Genomic DNA, 22005 nt, shown 5'->3' with positions numbered 1-22005 from the left:
ATTTGGTAGACTGCTAGGTCTTCACATTTAATTTATAAATGACGATATTTAATAAAATAATATAGCAGTAAATAAACACAGATATAATTATAACTAGCCTAAACACTTTCTTTGTGTACAAATAATAATAAATGCAAACAGCGCCTTCCTTTCAGTTTATCTTTCATACTGTGATATGCATGGAATCATAAATAATGTATAAGTCGAGAAAAGAAATTAGTATTAATATTCGAATTATTAAATGTTTTAAAGTAATTATATATATACATTTTTAAGTATTTATAATTATTTTTAGTTCAGTATTTTTATTGATTATTGAGAGCCATCGTTAATGTTCTCTATAATGTCACGCAATGAAGTAATTCTATCATTTAAAGTGCAATTTATCATGCAAAGAATAAAAACATACATTTGTAATGTTTATATCCTACTAAATATTTTAAAATATTATTTTTGTATATAAAAAAAGAAATAATGGATATATTTAAATACAAAAATATATTTATTTAAGTAAGTCAAATGAAGGAAAACATTTTAAATATTAAATATCATATATTTATTTTTAAAAAATGATAATATAATTGAAGTTGTGTGATTTCTACATGAACATTTGCTAATTAAATGAAAATAGCCATTCAAAATTGTGTACTTTTATATTTAACAGTAAATTACACAATACATTTAGATATAATTGCTGTATTATAGTTACACGGCCTCATCTTATTAGTGATAATGCTACGCAACTATTATAATATTCATTACATCTAAATAATTAGTGAAATATGAACTATCTTAATAATTATATTATTTATTGATAAATGTAATAAACTTTGGAGTTGATATAAAACTTAAAAGTAAAGTATTTAACTGAATATATATCGATTTCAGTCAAACTTATTAAATATTTAAGATATTAATCAGACTCAGAGATATGAGACGAGGCCTGAAACAGTCACAAATGTGAAGTCCCACCCTTTCTGAAAGTCATAAAAATACATGAATTAAATAAATGAAACTAATAAAGGCAATTTTTTATAATTTATCAAAAGTAACTTTAATTTATATCACTCTTTACATAAAAGACAAATTTTATGACTTTTCTGTGTCGGAGACCCGGACCAAATAACCTTGCTAGTAATTGTTTATCTGGGTCTGCACTGAAAATTTGATTGAAAAATAATAGAATATACGTAAATAAATTCTTTTTTTATTTCTCCAACCAATCAGTGTTAAGATAAATATGTTTTTCATAAACTTCCTTAAGCATTTTGTGCATTATATCTTAAATACTTCGCTGATAACGATATGTTTTAAGATTATTTTTTCTTAATTTATTTCTTAATTTAAAATTATATTTATCTTTAGAGCACTGTATATAAGTCAAATCATAATAAATTCTATTTATCTGAAATTTTTGAAGATTTTACGTCATTTTATAAATCTTGTTATATAGTATCGATTCACATCAATTCATTTTAAAGGTAAATAACAAGACTTATTTAGAAATAATATTTATTTTGCATCCTTTAAAACAAAACTACTTTTCTTGAATAATTTCTCTACAGGATCAAAGAAAATTTTTATCAAAACAGAGAAAAGTAAACGTATCTATGCTATCTATATATATTATAAGCTATAATATATATATATATATATAATCTAAATTATTAAATAAGTTGAAATCAGTTATATAAAATATTGTAAATGTATATAAAATCGTAACAAAATATAAAAATAGGAAAAATGCTTTCACTCTAAAAAAAATCTATAAATCAGTAATAGATTAAGATTTTCAAATTATTGAAGTTGCAATAAATAAAGTTATATATCAATATTAAATTATCTCAATTTGAGTAATATAGCGCTAATTTAACTAATGTTAATGTCAGTTTTCTACGTTATACATTACGTAGGAAACTGACATTAACGTTAACTGATGTTACATGTAAGATTTTAAACATTTTATCATTTTTTCTATTTCTTTGCTTTCATTAATTTGTAAAACTATTCACAAAGATAACAAGATAAGGCATTCGATTTTCTGCAAATCGAATTTTCTAATTGTCAAAGTTAATTTCTTATTTCTTTACAAAGTTCCTATAAAGAAATAATAGAGAACTAAGCTGTCTTCTTCATTAATAATCGTAATTGTAATGAAAAAGATGACAGATTTTTTTGTTTTCTTTATTTTTATTATTCTTATTAAGTACAAAACAATATTTTTTGAGTTGCAATGACTAATTAAGTACGATTATATAAATTATAATTATTTCATTCAGAACAATAAAAGCTTTATTGATTATAACGAATTATTTAAGTAATATTTAATTATATTAATTTACGAAACACCTTTGATTACTTGTATATCTATGATTCTTCTTTATAAATCTCGAAATTAACATGAAATATACCGTAAATGATCTTGACTTGATAGAATTGGGTTTCACAGTTTTCTAGCTTGTAGTTAATTCTTTTTCAATCAGTTTGCATTAAATATCATATTTAGATTAAATTAATTTACAATTAATATTTAACTTTTTCTTTTTTATCAACTGATAATGGCGTTTAACTAGAGTACTGAAGTATCAATATTCAATTTAGACAGTGAGTATTGATACTTCTATTGCAACCTAATTCATATAAAGCAGAAGTGTATAACTATTCCTGTATAGGAAAGCATATAGATTTCCGATATTTGAAACTATTTTAAAATATTGTATAAATATACTGACCTATAAAATAAGTAAACGATGCTTATATTTAGGCCTACAAAATATTAAACATCTAATCAGTGAACTTCTATTAGTAATATTTTCACGGACTCAATGCGATACTTTGTTGGATATAAGATTAGTTGTTTCTAGGTGGCAAGCAGTAAAAGTAAGCAAAACAATAACATAGTCCGTCTCAGATGAAACGGACTACGTCATTGGTTTGCTTACTTAGCTGCTTGCTTTAAGTTTTCAATAGAAATAGTGGTTACTAGAAACATCCACTATTTCTATTGAAAAAGATACAATTTTAAATCTACGTAACTCCGTTCTCTAGACTAAGGAAAGACAGCCGGACGGACGACAGTGGGAATTTATAGGTCTACAATTTTTTCAAATTGCAGCCCAATAAAATTCAGTGAAATAATAAAGTTAATATTCGCATTGAAATGTCCTATTTACATTTTAAATGGAATAATAGAAATGTTGAAACTAATTTCAAATACCTTTTAAAATTTATTTTTATATATTTTTTTAAAATACAAAATATAGTATTTTTATAAGGCTTTAAATATTTTTATAAATATATTTAAATCTCTAGTAATACCAAGAAATGTCAAAGGCTCTCCCTCAATGCGGACCGTTGTGTTACGCCAGTGCATTCAATGCAATATTGAGGAAGTTAATTATATTTCTGCTTAATATAATAATGCTAATTAAATTTTGCTTTTGTAAGAAATATACTTTTCAAAATTTAACTTACGTTTATGTTAAGAAAAATAATGACGAAATTGTTAAGTTATAATTAATTTTATTATATTTTTGATATAAACTGTCGATTCTTTAATGTTACAGAATGATTTAATGTGGATTTAGTAGAAAATAAAACGAGAAAAATTTTGAAATATGTAAAATTGTAGCTGTTAATTAACTGTTAGCTACTTTTCATTAGTAAATTACTTATTTTTATTGCTTCCACTTAATAACTTATTTAATTTTAGTATTCAAAGAAAGTAATAATTAAGTGTAATAATATTCTCTGTTTTATAGCTAAAGTAATTTATTAAAGCACGTAGTACATTTACAGAAAAGAAACTAAAATTTATTATATTCTTTTAAGTAGTTAACTTTTTTCATAAAATGTCAATGTCTATTAAACATTAAAAGCTGATTTTTAAAATATTTATCAGTAACTTGATATATTAAAACCGTTTGAATTATTAAATTATTATTATTTTATTTTTAATAAAATAAGAAAGGACTTTTAGTATAGGGCTAGACAAATGAGACTACAATATGCTTGAGTGATTTTCTGAGTTCATATTTTGCTACTTGACAATAACTTGTTATAAAAATAATTATTTATTATAAAATTTTTTCACATTTTGATCCAAAATACTTTTCAATATACTTTTTATACTCTTTTAAATTTATTTTGGTAGTTTTTAAGTATGGCAATGATTTCGCGTGGTTGGCGTTACATTGCAGAGTGATCACTTGTCATCTGCCATACGTAACACAAGTAATCAGTAGCGATGTAATGCATCTCATAGCCATTGCATTAATAATCACGTATTACAAGCCTTTAAGATGTCGAGAGAGAGAATCGTCACTTATCTTTTTGAGGTCTCAATATATTATAAAAGTAACATTAGACATTGCTTTATTAAAAAATAAAGCAATGTCTAATGCTTTTAATAAAGCATTAGACATTGCAAAAAGATATAAAATAAAAGATTGTTTTCTTACTACACAAGGATTGAATTGATGGAATAAAGCAATGCAACACCTGGACGATCTGCCAAAGGTTGGTTTCTCCCGCGGAGATTTTTATGCGAAAGTGGCGCCTATTTAAATGTTAGACGCTTAAAGAAATCCGAAAAACTGCACGTGAGCAGCTCGTTAGTGAAACGCAAACCAGTGACCGACTACCCACGTTCAGTGGTTTTATCCACTAGGTCACCGATGGGCTCTTAATATACAAGAAAAACAATGTAATAAATAATTCATAACAAATGTTTTGAGGCCCACGTAAATGTGCCAAATGCCAAATGGTCCTGCAACTATGAAAGAAAAATTTGTAATACAGCATATAAAAATTAAAATGCAGCAATTTGTGCTGAGTGTATTTTTAAAATATCCATTAAATCACAACACAAATTAGGATAAGTGTATACATACACTTATTTACTTATACTAATTTGTACGGAGTGTTTTATTTACTGTAATATAAGTATGTATATACATATATAGGCTAAGTATATAGGCCTATAATCTAATATAGAAATATAGATTATTCACATCTAGTTATCTAAATATATTAATATACAATCTGCTACTATATTTAAATATATTATTAGCAGTATATAATGCAATATATTCTCTACTAGCAGATGCATTTTGCTGCTGCTAGAGAATATTTATTATGTCATTTGATACTACAGAGAATATTTTTTACACAATTTAAGTTTTTATTTTAAAAGCTTTTTATATGATGCGTGATAAAATTATATTAGACATCAAAACTTAGTGTAATATTTAATACAATTTTTCGAAAAAATAAAAGTAAAAAAATTCAATTTACATAGCGATGTTGAATCAACATTTTTCTTTATTAACTACTTTAAATTAGAAATATTCTAAACATTAATTTAAATAATTTAATGCATTAAACTTATAATTAAGTCTACTTTCTACATTACATAACAATATCAGAACTTGTGTTTTCTATATAAGCCTGTATGTAGAACTTATATTAAGCATATCGTCCTTGGCGGTTTTAGGTTATGCAAAGACTTAAGTCTTTACATAACCTAACAAGCCTAAATTCGCGAGGTCTCTTTTACACAATGTTAACTAATGTATCAAGCAAAAATTTGATACTGTACAAGATTCAGAATCGTAGAGCTAACTGAAAACTGGATTAAGACCGAGCATCGACAGCCATATATTTATACATGTTAAAGCTTCTAAAACAGCTAATACAACGAATGAAGTATTAAAATGCAAAAATTAAGTATTCTAGAACAAAACTTCAAATGTTAAGTTCTTATATTTAACTTACAACTTCCAGAAAAGTTCATAGGATGGGTAATGGCATCATATCTGTCTATACTCAATGCCACTAGAACGTATGTTGATGAATACGTAACCAATACCTAGACGAAAAAAATAAATAAAAAAGTTAGTTACTATAAAATCTGGAAATATATTTGTTTATGTAAATTTTTTACATAAATATGCAAGAATAAATTTTATAGCTAAAAATTCGATCATTTTTACAAGACAAAATTTGCATATTGAAAAGAAACGAAAAGACTTGATGGCCCAAGATTCAGTTTACCACTGTAAAGACTAAATTTCTATTAGAAGTGTTGAACAGGGGATCGTGTTATTAACCAATCACATGGCTTCTTTTCCACCTTTATTTAGTTGATGTGTAAAACATACCGTATCAACTAAATGAAGGTGGAAAAGAAGCCACGTGATTGGTTAATAACACGATCTCGTGTTCAACACTTCTAAAGAAAATCTAGTACAACACGGTTTCACAACAAATGAACACTAAATTTTTACTTTATTTAGATTTTTATTGGTTACAACCTTGTGAATATTGTTTAAAATGGGCTCCATCTTGTTTAATTTACAAAGCTTCTACATACTTTCACACATTGCTGATTTTCTTGCGAAAATTACAGAATTACATGAAATATACACGGTTAGCTAATTTCTGGACCATCGTTTACTTACAAAAATCAATTATAACGACTAATATAAAGCAATTTATGTCCCATAATAATTATATAAATTTTTAAAATTCGCACATCTAAGATAAGTTATTTAGAATATTAAAAATGGAAACCGCAAAAAAAATTAATTTAAATTTCTAAAATAACAAGTTACTAATTTCATTTTTATTAAAATAATAATTTAAGGTAACAGGAGTATGTTGTTAAGTAAATAAATAAAGAAATAAAACTGAAGGAAGTACAGAAATTCTCAAATTTCATCTCATTTCAAAGTTATTGATTTTAAAATGCTTTGTAAATTGCCAAGTGAACGTCTATTACGAGAGACGTTAAAACAGAAAAGCTGTCACATCTTTTCTCACGTCGTCCAGGGAATAATACCATAAATGACATATTTTCATGTTTATAGTGTAATGTTAATTAACTCAGATCAAATATCATTCTAGTAAAAATCTATCAAAAAATATAAAAACATCTGGTTTGATCTAAACTAAAGAGTAAAATAATGTTTACGATAAAATTTATGATATATATAACGAGATTTACTTTATTATGTTGTATTTTTTAGTGCATTTTAGGATATTTTAAACATGAAGTGCCTTGCAAACTGCCACTGACTAGACCTAAATAAATCAGTTTCGGAATGTAGAGAGGCAGTTATAAGCAATAGCAATATGATATTTTGATACTGATACAGATATTCTCTGCTTATTTTTTCATATTATACTTTTTGTCAAAGGTCTATTGCTAGATATGTCTAATCCCTGGAGGCGTAATGGCATTTCCTTTCATTCTATTGTTCGATAAAATCCGAATGTTGACTTTTATCATCTTTAAACTGAAATCCTTGCAAACAACAAGATTTATAAAGTGTAATGTGTTTTTCCAAGTAGTAATCTCCTAGTAAACGAACTTATAATTTATTTTCTTTTTATTATTATATTTTTAAATTTAATTGCCATATTTATGTACTGTACTTTATCATTAAGTCTTTATGATGAAGTACGTAAATGATATAATTAAATTTAAAATATATTAGGTTTTTATGTATTGAATATATAAAGCGATTAATTTTAACTAAGAAAAAAAATATACGGTATATAGAATTGTTTAAAAGTTAGTTAGTTAACCATTTTTTGTGGTGTGTAGTCCAGATCGTGAATATGAATCATAAACGTATTTTTCTTCTACAAAACTGATAGAACATGATATAAAAACATGAATAAGTATTTAAATAAATCAATAATTTTGCTTGTTTTATGATTAACTCAATTTTAGGTTACCCAGTAAAAATAATGTATAAAATTCATAATACAGTACTTCTGAATTAGATATATTAACATATACCGTATATTTCCGCGGATAAGACGATTGTTGAATCATAAAAAAAGACCCCTCCGAAAATCCGGTGTCGTCTTATAGGACAGACACAAAAAAATTAGATTGAAATTTATATAAATTAAAACCATTATAAAAAAACGGATAAACCGTAATTATTTACTAGTAGAGAGTAGGGCATGTCCACAAAATAGAATAGCTTGTACGACGTTTTTGTGAATAGTCAAGGTCATTACCCGAATGCCCGAATCAGTGCGAACGTTTGCAACAATAGCAAGGCAGAAAATAAAATTTGTTCGTTCGAAAAATTACGAATAGGACATAATTCCGTATACGCTATACAGTATTATTATCCAGAAGATGATGATCTAAACTAAATTCATGGGCCGTTGATAGTCTGGGGGTCTTCCTATAGGACAGATATATGCTAAAACTATGAAACTTTTACGAGAATTTATACCTCGTCTTATCTGAAGGTCGTCTTATCCGCGGAAATATACGGTATATAGGGTAACCCAAAAGTTAGGTAATTTTTTTCGTAAACAATTCAACACTTTTGCAAGAAGATTATTAATTTATGAAACTGTGTTAAAGCGTTGTAATTTGTATTCAATATATCGAAGAAGAAGCATTTCGTTTTGAACGATTTTTACAAAGTTTATACATAACTTATTTTAATAAGATAGAATTTTAGTATTTTCATTGGTTAACAGACGTTTGGACTCCTCTGAATATTTGTCAGTACACAAAATTCATAATATTCTTGATTTTTTTTAAATATTACTATCGACGTTTCTACAAAAGTTAAGTAACTATTTTCTTTCAAACAATTCAGTAATTTCTATAAGTAATAAAATATTTAACAGCAATTTAGTGCTTACGATGATTAACTGACGTTCGCACCATTCTACGTACAGTACTTTTAAGAGGCATTAAAAAATTTTAATTTAAAGATAAAATGCTTTTTGAAAATTAATTTTAATTATAAATTTAATTTAAAAATTAAATAAAGAATTAATACAGTAAATTTTCGCGTAATTAACTCAATTAAGCCTAGTTGATAAATAAAGCAAATGTAAATTATATTGGTTCTAATTTAATATTAGAATCTAATTCTTGTTTGATTTCTGATAAGAAAGTTTGTAAGGAAAGAGAAAAAACAAAAACATAAAAGTAGATTTTCTTTTTCTTTTTCTTTTTATTTTTTTTTTAATTGTCAGCTGGAAAATAACAATCATTAGACAAAATTCAATGGAAATTCGATGTGTTGCCAACAACAATCAGCAAATTTGTGAATTAAATTCATTATTAGGTTAATTTTGAATTTTTTTCTTTAAATTTAAAATTAAATAAAATATTTTAAAAATGAATAAAGAAAATTAAGACTAGAATTTTTATTTAGTAATTATTTTAAATGACTGCTTTCAAATTCTCTTCTTTAAATAAGAAATGAACTATTAAAGACTATAGCAAAGAAATTAAATAATATTAAAAGTATTTTATAAAATTAAAAAAATATCTGAAAAATAAAATTTTTAGCAACTAAATTCTAGAAAGTTTAGCTTTTGTTAACTTTATTTATTTATGAAGAGGGATTCTAATGTTAAGGATTTCTATGCTTATTTATTATTCAATAGTGAAGTGAAGTGAAAAACTAGGCATTTTTCTTGATTGCTACGCACTAAATCCTTCAAAATAAACGATATTTTAAATGTTCTCCTCAAAAAACCATAAAATTTCAACAACGATTCACAATGACCATTATAACTCAAGTCGAATGTTCTTTCAGTTGAGTGTCTCTAAGCTTCTATTCACTTCGATCGCTACATGAAAGCTTCAGACTATTTGCTCAATAAGAGGATTTCTTAAAAAGCTTACACGACTTTTGATAAACAATGTTATAATAATATATTTTTATATACCATTATAAACTCTTATATGCTAAATATATTCATATATTTATACACCCGAGAATAAAGACTTTCTATCATTAAATTTCGCAATAAAAAATAATACATTTTACGTATTTTTATATACACATATTTGAGGTTTTTTAAAGCATTTTATAACTCATATTAAAGCTTTTTTTTATAAGAAGAGAATTTAATTTTATAGCTTTGTATATAAACATAATCGAATAAATTTTATATTTAATAAAGATAAATTGATAATTAAAAAAATAACTAAAAATGTATATAAATACCTGCAGAAATTTGATCAGTTTACATACAACATTCCCTGCATAAAATGCCACAGTAGTTCTCCAGATAATATCAGTCAGTACATTAATTAGACCGACCGTCAGATCTAAAAAAAAAGAAAGTGAAGTTTAAAGATTGTGATCGACAGTTTGGAAGAAAATAAAAAAAAGTCTCAAATCCAAGTTTTAGTTTAACCAGAAATCTAGAAATACAAATATTTAATGGAATTTATTTACTTAACAAAGTGTTAGCGAAAAACTAAATTCGAAAGCAATTCTTTTATAGTTTAAATAAAGTTTATTAAGAACTTTTTTTTGAGTATTTAAAGTTAAAATATTGCTAATGATAAATAATAAGAATTAATTTCATAATCTATATTTACAACTCCATTAACTTGTATTTACTTTCTACTCGAAAGTAATAATTTTATGGGAAATTATCAGAATTATCAGATCATCTTCATCATATACTGTTGCAATAACCGGATCTTCTAAATAAATAATTTCTATTACGAAATGTTTTAGTGCCTTTTCTGAGTTGCGAACATCATTAAGAATGCAACATCATTCATTCTAAACATATTCTAAGTATAATTTTCTATTATAACACAATCTTATCCATTTCCTGAAGTCGTATATAAGTTTTCCGCGCTTCTTTCACGTATAAGAAAAATAATTATATTTTTATTAAGTTGTCCTTGAGTATGTTTGTAAGAAACTCAAGAATTTATAAAGATATAATTCACATCAGCATCAAAATCACGTGACGATCAAAAAATTCTGATATGAATTAAATTGTCACACCAAACCAAAATTGTCACATATTCTGGCATTTTTATGAAGATTTTAATAGCTAAATGGCTAGAATTTTATTATAAAATCGAGAAAATTCTTTGTTTCTTTAAATTGTTAACATGTTTCTTTTTTTAAATAAAAAGAACAAAACAGATTATATAAAACACATTTAAAGTATAGATATTTTATATGTTTTTAAGGTTAATGTTACCTATGGTTCCAAGATGGCGGCTCGCCTCTGATTCCAGCAAATAGAAGAAGGAAAACAGTGGGAACGCACGTTCTAACTTAACCTAACCTATTCTAATAAATTACCATAATCACTACCAACAAAATTATTAGAATAGGTTAGGTTAGGTTAGAACGTGCTTGTTTCCTTGCTGGAATCAGACGAGCCGCCATCTTGGAACCATAGGTAACATTAACCGTTTTTAATATATAAGATGACACGGAATTCAATTAACCAAGATTATTACACAAATCAAGACAGCCCAAAAAATATAATAAGTAATAATTCGTATAAAATGAATGTTGTATATGGTATATTGAACAAAGCTTTTTAAAACTCTCTTAGCTGAAAATTACAACAAAACTTTCATTAAAATGGCTAATTGATTTTTCGGCCACTTTTTGAGTTTTTATGCTGTCTCGATTGTTATCTGCATATTTATGTTAAATATACATTTTAATAACGTAGATTCCAATCAAAAAAGAATTAATAAAGTATTGCTCTTTATTAAATAAAACAAAAAATCATTGATTTATAAATTTTTCAAATTGGTTTTTGATATTTCAGCTTAGAACAATGTAAAACATTGTCTTAAAAATAGAATGCCGTCATTTCTTTTAAAATACAACATTATCGAACGCGTTTCTTTTCGACTAAATCATTAAATCATTAAAACTTTTCCTGAATGGATCTCTCGTATTAGAACGAATAATGAGTTTATAATTATTCAGAACTAATAATTAATAGTTTTAGAAGAAATTTTTTTATCTTTATTTTCGAATATTTTATTATTTTTTAGATTTACTTGTTTCTTTTTACATCAATCTGAAATAAAAATCTAATTTTATGGAATTAACTTAAATCGATTTATTTATTTATTATTATTTTTAACTAGAGAAATACAAAAATTTAAATATTTTGTCGTTGAATTTCTATTTATACAAAACGAGCAATTATTTATTGTGATATTGTCACAATAAATAATTGCTCGTTTTTTATGAAACCTTTATAAATAATGCTGGGCTGAAATTTTTAATTTATTTAATTTAAAATATATGCTTTCCACCTCAAATTAGTAGTGGCTTGCTCCTGTACATCATACTTTTCCTTTAACAATAAAGTTGTGCTGGTCATCTATCACCTTTAAGGGAAAATTTTTGAATTGAAATAACGTGACTTCCTGTTTGCATCGGAAGTTCATATATAATTCATTGGGGCCTTCTGCCCCTAAGGTTTTCATATCTGGTCTCTTCTTTTATCTATCTAACTCCATTCTCGAGATTAAAGAAGGACGGACAGGCGGACGGACGACTGTGAGAATTTATAGGTCTACAATTTTTTTCAAACTGTAACCCAATTACATTTTTCTTATTTTAAAATTATATTTTTAAAATATATTTATTATTAAAAAGTAAGAAATTAATCAAAAAGTTTAATATTTTAATGTCATTTTTTAATAAGAACCAAATAGCTTTATTAAAAAAACGAATTCTTCATAAAAAGCAACTAAAATATTAAATAAAAATAGAAAAATAAAAAGTAGCTTATTTTATAATTTTATTTTATTATTAATTTATTTTTCTACATACAAATTATATTAGGCTACTTTAAATAACTACATAAATGTTTGTTTTTAATTATAAAACGTATTAAAAAATACAGTATATATATTATATATGAAATTGTTACAATGTACATTATGAATCATAATATTAATTAAATCATGAACATAATTTTTCATGCAGACAACAACCTCGCTTTTATGACTAGTATCAATATTCTACCATTAGTATATGGTAGGGTTTCTCATTTCCCGGTCTTTTGCTTGTCCCGGGATTCCGGGATAAAAGTAAACTGTTTCCCAGGATCCCGGGAAAAACCGGGATAGAATGAATTACTTCTAAGATATACAAAATATCTTGAAATTAAATGATATAATTATTTTTCATTTTTTAAATTAATTTAATACGTTCCGCAACCTCCAAAATCATATTAATAATGCTGTGTAAGATATATATTAAAAATTACCTTTGAATTACGTAGAAATTTTCACAAATATAAAAAATTTATTAAAGTTTGTTGGAAGATGCTTACAACAAAAATGACTTTGAATAGAGTTGAAAATTTAAAGAAAAAAATGAACTTAGATCAAACTTCTAAGTTAGAACGTAATTTTCATTATTTAAATAAAGCATAATACAAAACATTATTGTAAATTTTTATAATAAGATTTTAAATAGTAAGGATGGTCAATACTCCAATCACTCGATCTGGTTCTTATTTAACTAATGAAAACTCCTGCTACCGAGAATGCCCTTTCCGATTCAATTTATGTGAGTGAAATCGTCTTTAAATCATTTAAGAGAAGACATGTTGTGTGTTTTCACCTGTAGCCTGGAAGATTTCGAGTTCACTTTCGAGATTGTAGTACTTCTTTTGCTCTCTAGTATTCTTGATTTGTCTACCTCAGTTGCTTTAATAGAAACATCAAGCTTATGGCCCGATAATTCGGCAGTTCGTTTGTCTTTAATAATCAGGTTTATGAAGAAAAACTTCATACTTTCAGACTTGTACTCGTTTGTATCCTTGCCCAATTTGCACAACCTGGCGTTACGCAGTTATTGAAGCTACTGGGCATGGTTAAAAATTAAGACAGCGTAAGCACAATTATTCCATATATTACAGGTTCTGACAAGTAAAGAATTTTCAGAGTCCTGTCACAAATAGGCTACATATTGATTATTGACAATCTGTGACATGCATAACGAGGAAAAATTTTTAAAAATCTAAGAAGTAGGTTTAAAATTAATAAATACAACTGAATTCTGGCAGTTTATGAGTTAATTATACTTTCTATTTGCAAAATTTCTTCAACCTTAACACAAAATAAGAAAAAAGTGAATTTTTAAGAAGTTTGTGAAATTTCCCAGGATGAGAAGAATTTCCCGTGATATTTCCCGGGTTAAAAAAACAACCGAGATCCCGTTTGAGAAACCCTAGTATATACAATCACATATTTAAGAACCATATTTACTTTTCGTTCGTCTCAGTAAAATATTATATATATGTATATATTTAAAACTGATTTTGAGAAACGTAATATCAATTCACGACATTGAGTTAACGGGAGATGAAAGATTCGCTTTACGACGGATTGCTTATAGATCGTATTTTCAGAAGACAATTAGGTCGTAAAAATCGATTCTACCGTATAAATATCAATTATTGAGTGTATCGATTGACGCTGGAAACGTTACTAAAAATGTTTTAAAAAATAGTTTTACATTATTTTTCGTAAATCTTTTGGAAATTTAATATGGATAGGCTATACTTGGTTAATTCCAAACTATGAGAAACAAAATATTAATAGAAAATATTTTAAAATCTATTTTGAATTATTTAAAAAATTATTTAATGTGTTTAAAAAGTATATTTCAAATACAATTTATAAAAATTAATATATTTTGTATCAAATACTATGAATGATAATTATCCGTTAGAAAATTGTAAATAAATTGTAATTTTCACATAAAATTATTTTTAATAGTATAATTTTTACTTTTTCGATTGAAAAATTTTCATATCAGATATTTAGTGATTTTTAAATAGCCGCGATTATTATTGTATTAGGATCGTGATGGTGCCAGAATTTTGGTTATCCGGATTTTCTTTTATCGGAATTCTGAGTTATCAGGATTTTAACCTGTCATGATTTTATTCTAGAGGAAATTACGAATTATCAGAATTTTAATCGTGTAATATTTAGGTTTATATGAGTCCTAATGGCGTTAAGATTTTGCTCTATTGGGATTGCAATGGTGTCAGGATTTTGCTCTAATAAGATTCTGATGGTGTCTGGATTTTTATCTTGATGGTGTCAGGATCTGGTCCCGTCAAAATTTTATTTTATCCGGATCCTAATTAACTATCATTCTTCTCTGATTTGTCAGGGTTCTAATGGGATCTTGGTAAATTTTGTTTGTTAATTTAAAACTTATTTATACAATTAAATATCAAAACAAATTCAAAAAGAAAAACATTAATGAAATTAATCTTTAATTCACTTTTTAAGAGTTAAAAAAAATATCAACGTTAGGTAATATTTTAATTAAAATAACTATTGTTATTTTTAACTTTAATTATATAAATTTTATGAAGAGGAAAAAAATCTTGTAAAAATAAAATTTTCTTGATGAAATTTGCTGACAGAGATATATTCTATGCATTATATTGAAACTCTTTCAATTAAATTTCTTAAAATTACTTTCTAAAAAATTTTTAAAGATATTATGAATTCCGGAATTGTTTTGGTTAATTTTGATTTTTAAAAAAGAAATTAAATAAAAAAGACAAGATTAAATTTTCTGAAACTTCTTGAATTAACCGTCAAAATCTATTTTCTGAAAGTTTATCATTTTCTTTACAATTAAGAAGAATATTTTTCGGCATTATCTGAAAGCGACCGTTACAAAACATTTTTCTAAAGCTTTTGTCTTCGAAAATGTTTTAAAGTTTCAGGCTTTTTCCATGATTGCACTTGCAAATTTCATTATAATAACAAATAAATTCATTTATAAACGGAAAAAATAATAATAATAAAACTTAATAATAATGTTTTAATGTAAAATTTTAGGTATTCAAAGATTTAAAACTTTATAAAAATTTTTTCTTATTATTTTAATTTGAAATGCTCTATGGATATTTAGCATAAAGAAAAGTATTACAGAATAATTCGGTTATAAAATAAAATATATCAAGAATTTACCTCAAAAAAGTTGTTTTAAAATGTATTTAACGTTTAAAAGTACATTAAAATGGCTTTCTTTATAATTTTTCTAAAAATTAAAGTGATTTCTCGATATTTTTAGTGTAAGGAAAAGTACGAAAAATAACATAAACGTGGTTTTAAAATGTCTTGCAAAACTTTTCAATGTTTATTTATCTAACAAAACTGTCACAAAATAATTCATTTTAAAGTTTTACTAATATTGATTTATAAAATAAATATTTTTCATGAAGACAAGAAAGAATTTTTCAATAAACTTTATAATATAAATCCTTAAAAAAGAAGAGAGAGAAGAAAATAGATACATATCTCTGAGATATCTTTTACTTGAAATTCAGAAAGGCTGTTTCAACAAATATGGAATAACCATGACGAATTCAAAATATTTTTACTTAGATCTATTCAAAAGAGTAAAAATTGAAACGATCCATATATATATTGCTGGCAATATGAGATTTTCTTAAAAGTTTGGTATTTTGTATTTCCCTGTTTTATATAGGATAAAAACGTTTCTCGATGACTTTTCCGATTATCTATAACCATGGCCAGATTTAGACTTGTTGAGACCCTAAGCCAGAAGCGGAGAACTTGAGGTATACAGACTATACGTGACCTTCTGTGGCTTCTAATATGGTCTGATAAAATATAAAATAATACGAGTAGAATTTACTGCCGTGAATTTTGAGTTATGAAAATGTTTTTTATTCTTTTTCAAATAAAAATATCTATTTAAATACAATATATATAAATATTTTTGTGTATGTATGATAAATGTGTAGGCCTACATTTTTATACAACCTGTAAACAGCTCGCTCATTTTTAAACCTATGCAGTGTGTAAAACAACATTCCATTTCATAGAAATCGCATAAAGATTCCTATGAAATATGATATGGTCTTTTGATTAAAAATGGTTCTGCCCCTTCGTTTTAAGCTGTAATGTATAAGCAGCCTTTCTTCTTCACTAAATTATGATGAATTTAAAAGCACTAGACCATAAATTATTTTGTAAAACAAGACCTAAGCTGTATTTTGTTAAACTTATGTAAATCCAGTCCAAAATTTATATTATGTTTATAACAATATCCTTAGATTAAAACATCAACACTGAAGAAACTGTGAAAGAATATAAATTTTGCAATAATCCTTTATCTTTTTTATTAGCCATTTTGTTACCTGCAATACCAAACTTTGATTACTTTCTTTCTACCATAATTTGTAAAAGTAAAATTAAAAGGGAACTTACCTGCTAAAGCTAGATGCATGATGAAAAAGTTCATTCGGGATTTACGATTTTTTGATAGCGATAAAGCAACCAAAACTGCTGTATTTCCAACTACAATCATTGTAAATAAAATCCACAAAAATGTCAATTGCTCAGTCTGTAAATAAATAATTCATATTAATTTTTTTCCCTTTTTTTTCTTTCTTTTCATATTTAAAATTATATCAAACCAGAAAAAATAAAGCTCGCTTCACTATCCCATAAGTGAATTTCTCAATTCTTTGTAGTACAAAATATGTCATATTGGTCGTCATGACGACCACTTCTATAGAAAGTAAAGACGATTGATTGAGTACAATCTAGAAAGCTTCCATTACATCATGTACAAATCTGGAACTTTATCTCCCTTCAAAAATCTATTTTGGCCTCATTTTTCTCTTTCTTTGTTTATTACATAATATACATTAATGTATTTTTCATTAAAAATTCCAAATTTAACATTCAAAATCTTTAATATTACATTTAAATCAATTAAAATGAATTCGAAAGCGATTCATGATGTGAAATACTCATTAAAAATTACTTTTCAAGTTCATTATGATTGATTATTAAACTGAAAATTCTAAGTTAATTACTTTATTATGCAATTGAATATCTAAAATTAATAATAATATATTTATTTTTATTCGTATAAAATTTTAATAGTAAAATATCTCATCTTAGTTCATCACATTTATCATTGAGTATCCTATTTACATCCCAAAGAAAATAAATCAAAGCTACGATAAATCTATTCTTGAAAGAACGATCATCAAAAATTTAGAAAGAAACCTTTTTTTTTTTTTTTTTCCTGTTCCAAAAACCTTATTTGCTTCATTTATTTTACCATCATTATCAAGAAAAAATTTATTTTTCTTCGGCTATTTGATAATGAATCACTTTTTTTACAAATGAGCTTTTGATTACGGGTGTGTTTTTCCTTAAAAATCCTTTTATTATTATTGAAAATTACTGTATAAAATATTAAATTTATTCTGTTAGAAGGTTAGTGATGGTGACCGCGATCTCTTGCTGATGTGATAAATATAGATATTGACTGCTGTAGAGATGTATTGCGACTCTAGCATTCAGTTGAAACCGCTCTCATCTGATGTATCAAAGACATTAAATTACTAAGTTCAGCTTTAAAAAAATTATATTAATTTACGACCAAAGTTTCACATTTAAAATTAAACTTCAAATATATTTTCTCTTGAATAAACATTAAATGTTAACTCGATGATAATCCTTAAGATATTAAATACTTTTTAATATTGATAAAGAAAATATAACTCTCTCTCTATTCTTTCAAATTCTTTACAGTTTAAAATTCACCATTAAATATTTAATTCGTCTCTTTTCAATATAAAATTGCAATAAAATTCTAATAAAAATGGAATTTCTTTGAAGCTTGTGTAACGTTAACTACGATTCTTATGAATAAGATATTTAGAAGATGAGAGATGATGAAGAAAACAGTAATTTGTAATTTAAAAAAAAACAACATTTAATTTTTTTTTATATTTCATTTAATTATGAAATTAAGGTGTAATGTAAATTAATTTTTAAATAAGGATTTAGTTTTATTGCTTTTATTGTAATATATGTTATAAAATTTTATTTACTTGAATGAAGTTTTATCTTAGATGTAGTCATACATCTTTTAGATTCTGGGAGAGATTACACATGAAATTTTCAATAATGATACCTTTCTACAGTAGTTGAATCATAGAAAAATATAAAATTTCTTTCTTTTTCTACTTTCTTACACTTCTTTTCTAAAAGTAATAAAGCAAAACATGAATTTAGAAAGGAAAGATTCATATTTTTCCTGTTATATTTACTACATAAAAGATATTTTATTCATAAAAAAGTAGGAGTTAGATTTCGAAGAGAATTCACATTTTAAAAAGTCTCGAATGTGATGTTTACGTGTTTATGGTAACATTAATCTAATTCCATCCTGAATGAGGAAAGACGTTAAAAAAAATTTTCGTTTTTGCATCATGACACTGATTGCTCTTCAGCAACTCGGAACCGGAAACGGAAGTTATTAAAAGTTTAAAAAGAACAAGTACTCAAATTATGGACACATTTCTACATTTTTCTTCGAAATTATGAATAATTTCGTGCTAAACATTTTCATTCAAAAAATAATATAAGGCGGCCCAAAAATCAAAAAAAAAAAAAAAAAATTTCAAACTAATTTTAAAATAATCTTAAACAATTGCATATTATTATTCATACAATGATCGTAAAATATATCCTGGTTACCTGTATGATGTGATCATAATTTCTATAAAAATAAAAAAATAAAAAATAGTTTTATTAAAAAGTTAAAGGATAAAAATAGCAATGATCGACGTAAATACAAATATTTCATTTTTTATGAGTGTTAAGATATATGAATACTGACTAGTTAGTCTCTATAGCAATTTTATTAGTGGCCTGTGAATTGATAGTAGTCTATCGAGCAGTTAACCAAGCTATTGATTCATCACCCTTCTGTGTATGTATAACATTATTAATAGTAAAATAATTTGTAAGTATTCATTTAAGCTTATCCTTTATGATACAATTTTTATGAAATATAATATAAACAAATATAAATGTGCCAGTGAACAGTAAATGGTTCAGTACACGGTATTCTTAAATGAGTTTTGTACAGAAAAATGCTTACTATTAACTCCAACAAGTACAAACAAACGATTAAAAGTTTTAACATTAATTTATTGAAATAATTTTCATAGACAATAAAGAAATTTTGGTTAATGTTACCCTTGGTGCCAAGATGGCGACTCGTCTCTGATTCCAGCAAGGAAACAGTGGGACGCACGTTCTAACCTAACCTAACCTATTCTAATAATTTGGTTGCTAATAACTATGGTAATTTATTAGAATAGGTTAGGTTAGGTTAGAACGTGCGTCCCACTGTTTCCTTGCTGGAATCAGATACGAGACGCCATCTTGGCACCAAGGGTAACATTAACCAATTTTTTTATTGATGTATGTAGAAGATAACTCAAAAATTAATTAACCGAGATATGTTTTAAGATTCAGTTATTTATTCGTTTTTTGCGAATAATAACATTTAAAACTGTTTTAAACCGGTTTTAACCGTTATTAAAATAGCCTTGTCTTAACTGACTTTCGGGCGGTCTTATATTTGAAATAAGTATATTGATTCTTAAAACGTATGATTTAATTAATTGTTTTTATTAACTGCCGGATAAATTTTATTCATAGAATGTAATAAAGTATAAAAAGTTCTTCCGTTTAAAAGTGATTCTTGCTTTATTTCAGTTTGAGTATAAACAATTCGTTATAAAACTTAAAAAGTTTGTTTGGTTGTCTGTTCAATCAGGAATGCTCCTTAAATGGAAGAAAATACAATCATTAGATTTACCATGGACTCAATTTTCTATTAAACAACGTAAAAACTTTAATTGGCATCATTTAATTAGGAGCACAAAGTTTCTGATTTGCAGAATATGTTGAGAGATTTCAATTTCCGAATTATTAATTACTTTACATAATTTTTAATTAAATCTGATTATAGTCTCAAATAATTAAAAATTGATTATATTTAATTCGAATAATTAAATCAATATTTTAAGTTTTAAACATTACTCACTTTTTCATGGTTTAGAACGTATTCTGATATACTACTGTTGATTTTATATATTTTTGACCTTTTTTTCCTTTAAGAAATTGACTCTTGTAATGCCTTAAAGACCAAAGCAATGACAGGTAAATCCTTTAATAGAACCTGACATATGTTATGCAGGTGTTACAACAGATATTTTTCTTAATGCTTTGCTGGAGATAACAATCAAACAAAACAATTTAAAACATTTTCTGTCACCATTCTTATGCAGCGATTTTCATTTTTATAATTGATATCAGTTTATTTGTCTACCGATGACCCGATTCGAAAATTCCTTATTTAGGAATTATTATATTTTGTAACTCCATTCATAAAAGTCATTATTGACGTTATTTTTTAAACTATATCACAGCTCTGTTCTTCTTACATTTAGTACCACTCTGTATTATTTTATTAAATGCTTAAATATTTTTAATTAACGAATTTCAGTGATTTTTCTATAATATTTAATGATTTATTTATATAATGTATCTCTTATGAAAAATTCAGATGTAAAACAATAGAACTATGTAATGGGATGATCACTTAATAAGCGAAAAACAAATATTTTTTTAACTATATCGTAGTCTGTTCACCCGAATATCACTTTATATTATTTCGTTAAATGTTTAGATATTTTTTAAATTAATGAATTATAGCGATTCTGCCTAATATTTAATGTCTTATTTATATATTTCATACAGAAAATTCAGATATAAAACTAGATCTAGGTCAACATAGGACTATAATGGAATCAGAAAATGATCACCAGTTAGTAGAACCGAAACAAAATTTTAAAAAAAAGAAAAAAATTCTTCTTGCTTTACTTTTTGTAAGACAGAAAAATATTAAGAAATTAAACAATTTATGTTTAAAAAAAATGAAATAAAATTTATCTAATTTCTTTTGACGTTTTCGTAAAAGATAATATTATAATTCAACAAATCAAAGATATTTTTTTTTATTTTTATAAAATTTTTTTTAGAGAAAGTAATTCTAGAAATCAAAGAATTAAATAATTTAGAACGTACATAGACAGAAATCAATTACTTTTTAAACTTGTCTGTTTTCATTTCATTCAAGGGTTATTTTCAAATTGGATTTTAGCCAAATGGAGTAAAGTTTTTAATTTAAGGAAGCCAAAAATTGTATGTGGAGTTCTTAAAAATCTTGAGAACGAAAATAAAAATAGAAAAATTGATGAAAAAAGAAAGAAAAATAATTTAATTTTTCAATATTTCCTCTCTAAAAAAAAGATTTAAAATAAATATTCTTATTGTATATTTAT

At 25.2% G+C, this 22005-nt stretch overlaps 1 pseudogene; it reads right to left on the bottom strand.

Annotated features, from left to right (window-relative positions):
* LOC136968925 (cardioacceleratory peptide receptor-like) overlaps positions 1–22005 on the bottom strand; it is a 61958-nt pseudogene that overhangs the window by 3718 nt on the left and 36235 nt on the right.

The sequence above is a fragment of the Centruroides vittatus genome, unplaced genomic scaffold (assembly GCF_030686945.1).
Source record: "Centruroides vittatus isolate TY-2023 unplaced genomic scaffold, ASM3068694v2 contig_1035, whole genome shotgun sequence".
NCBI classification, from domain to species: domain Eukaryota; kingdom Metazoa; phylum Arthropoda; class Arachnida; order Scorpiones; family Buthidae; genus Centruroides; species Centruroides vittatus.
The sequence above is the reverse complement of the archived record's forward strand: the minus strand, read 5'-3'. Positions and strand labels throughout refer to the sequence as shown.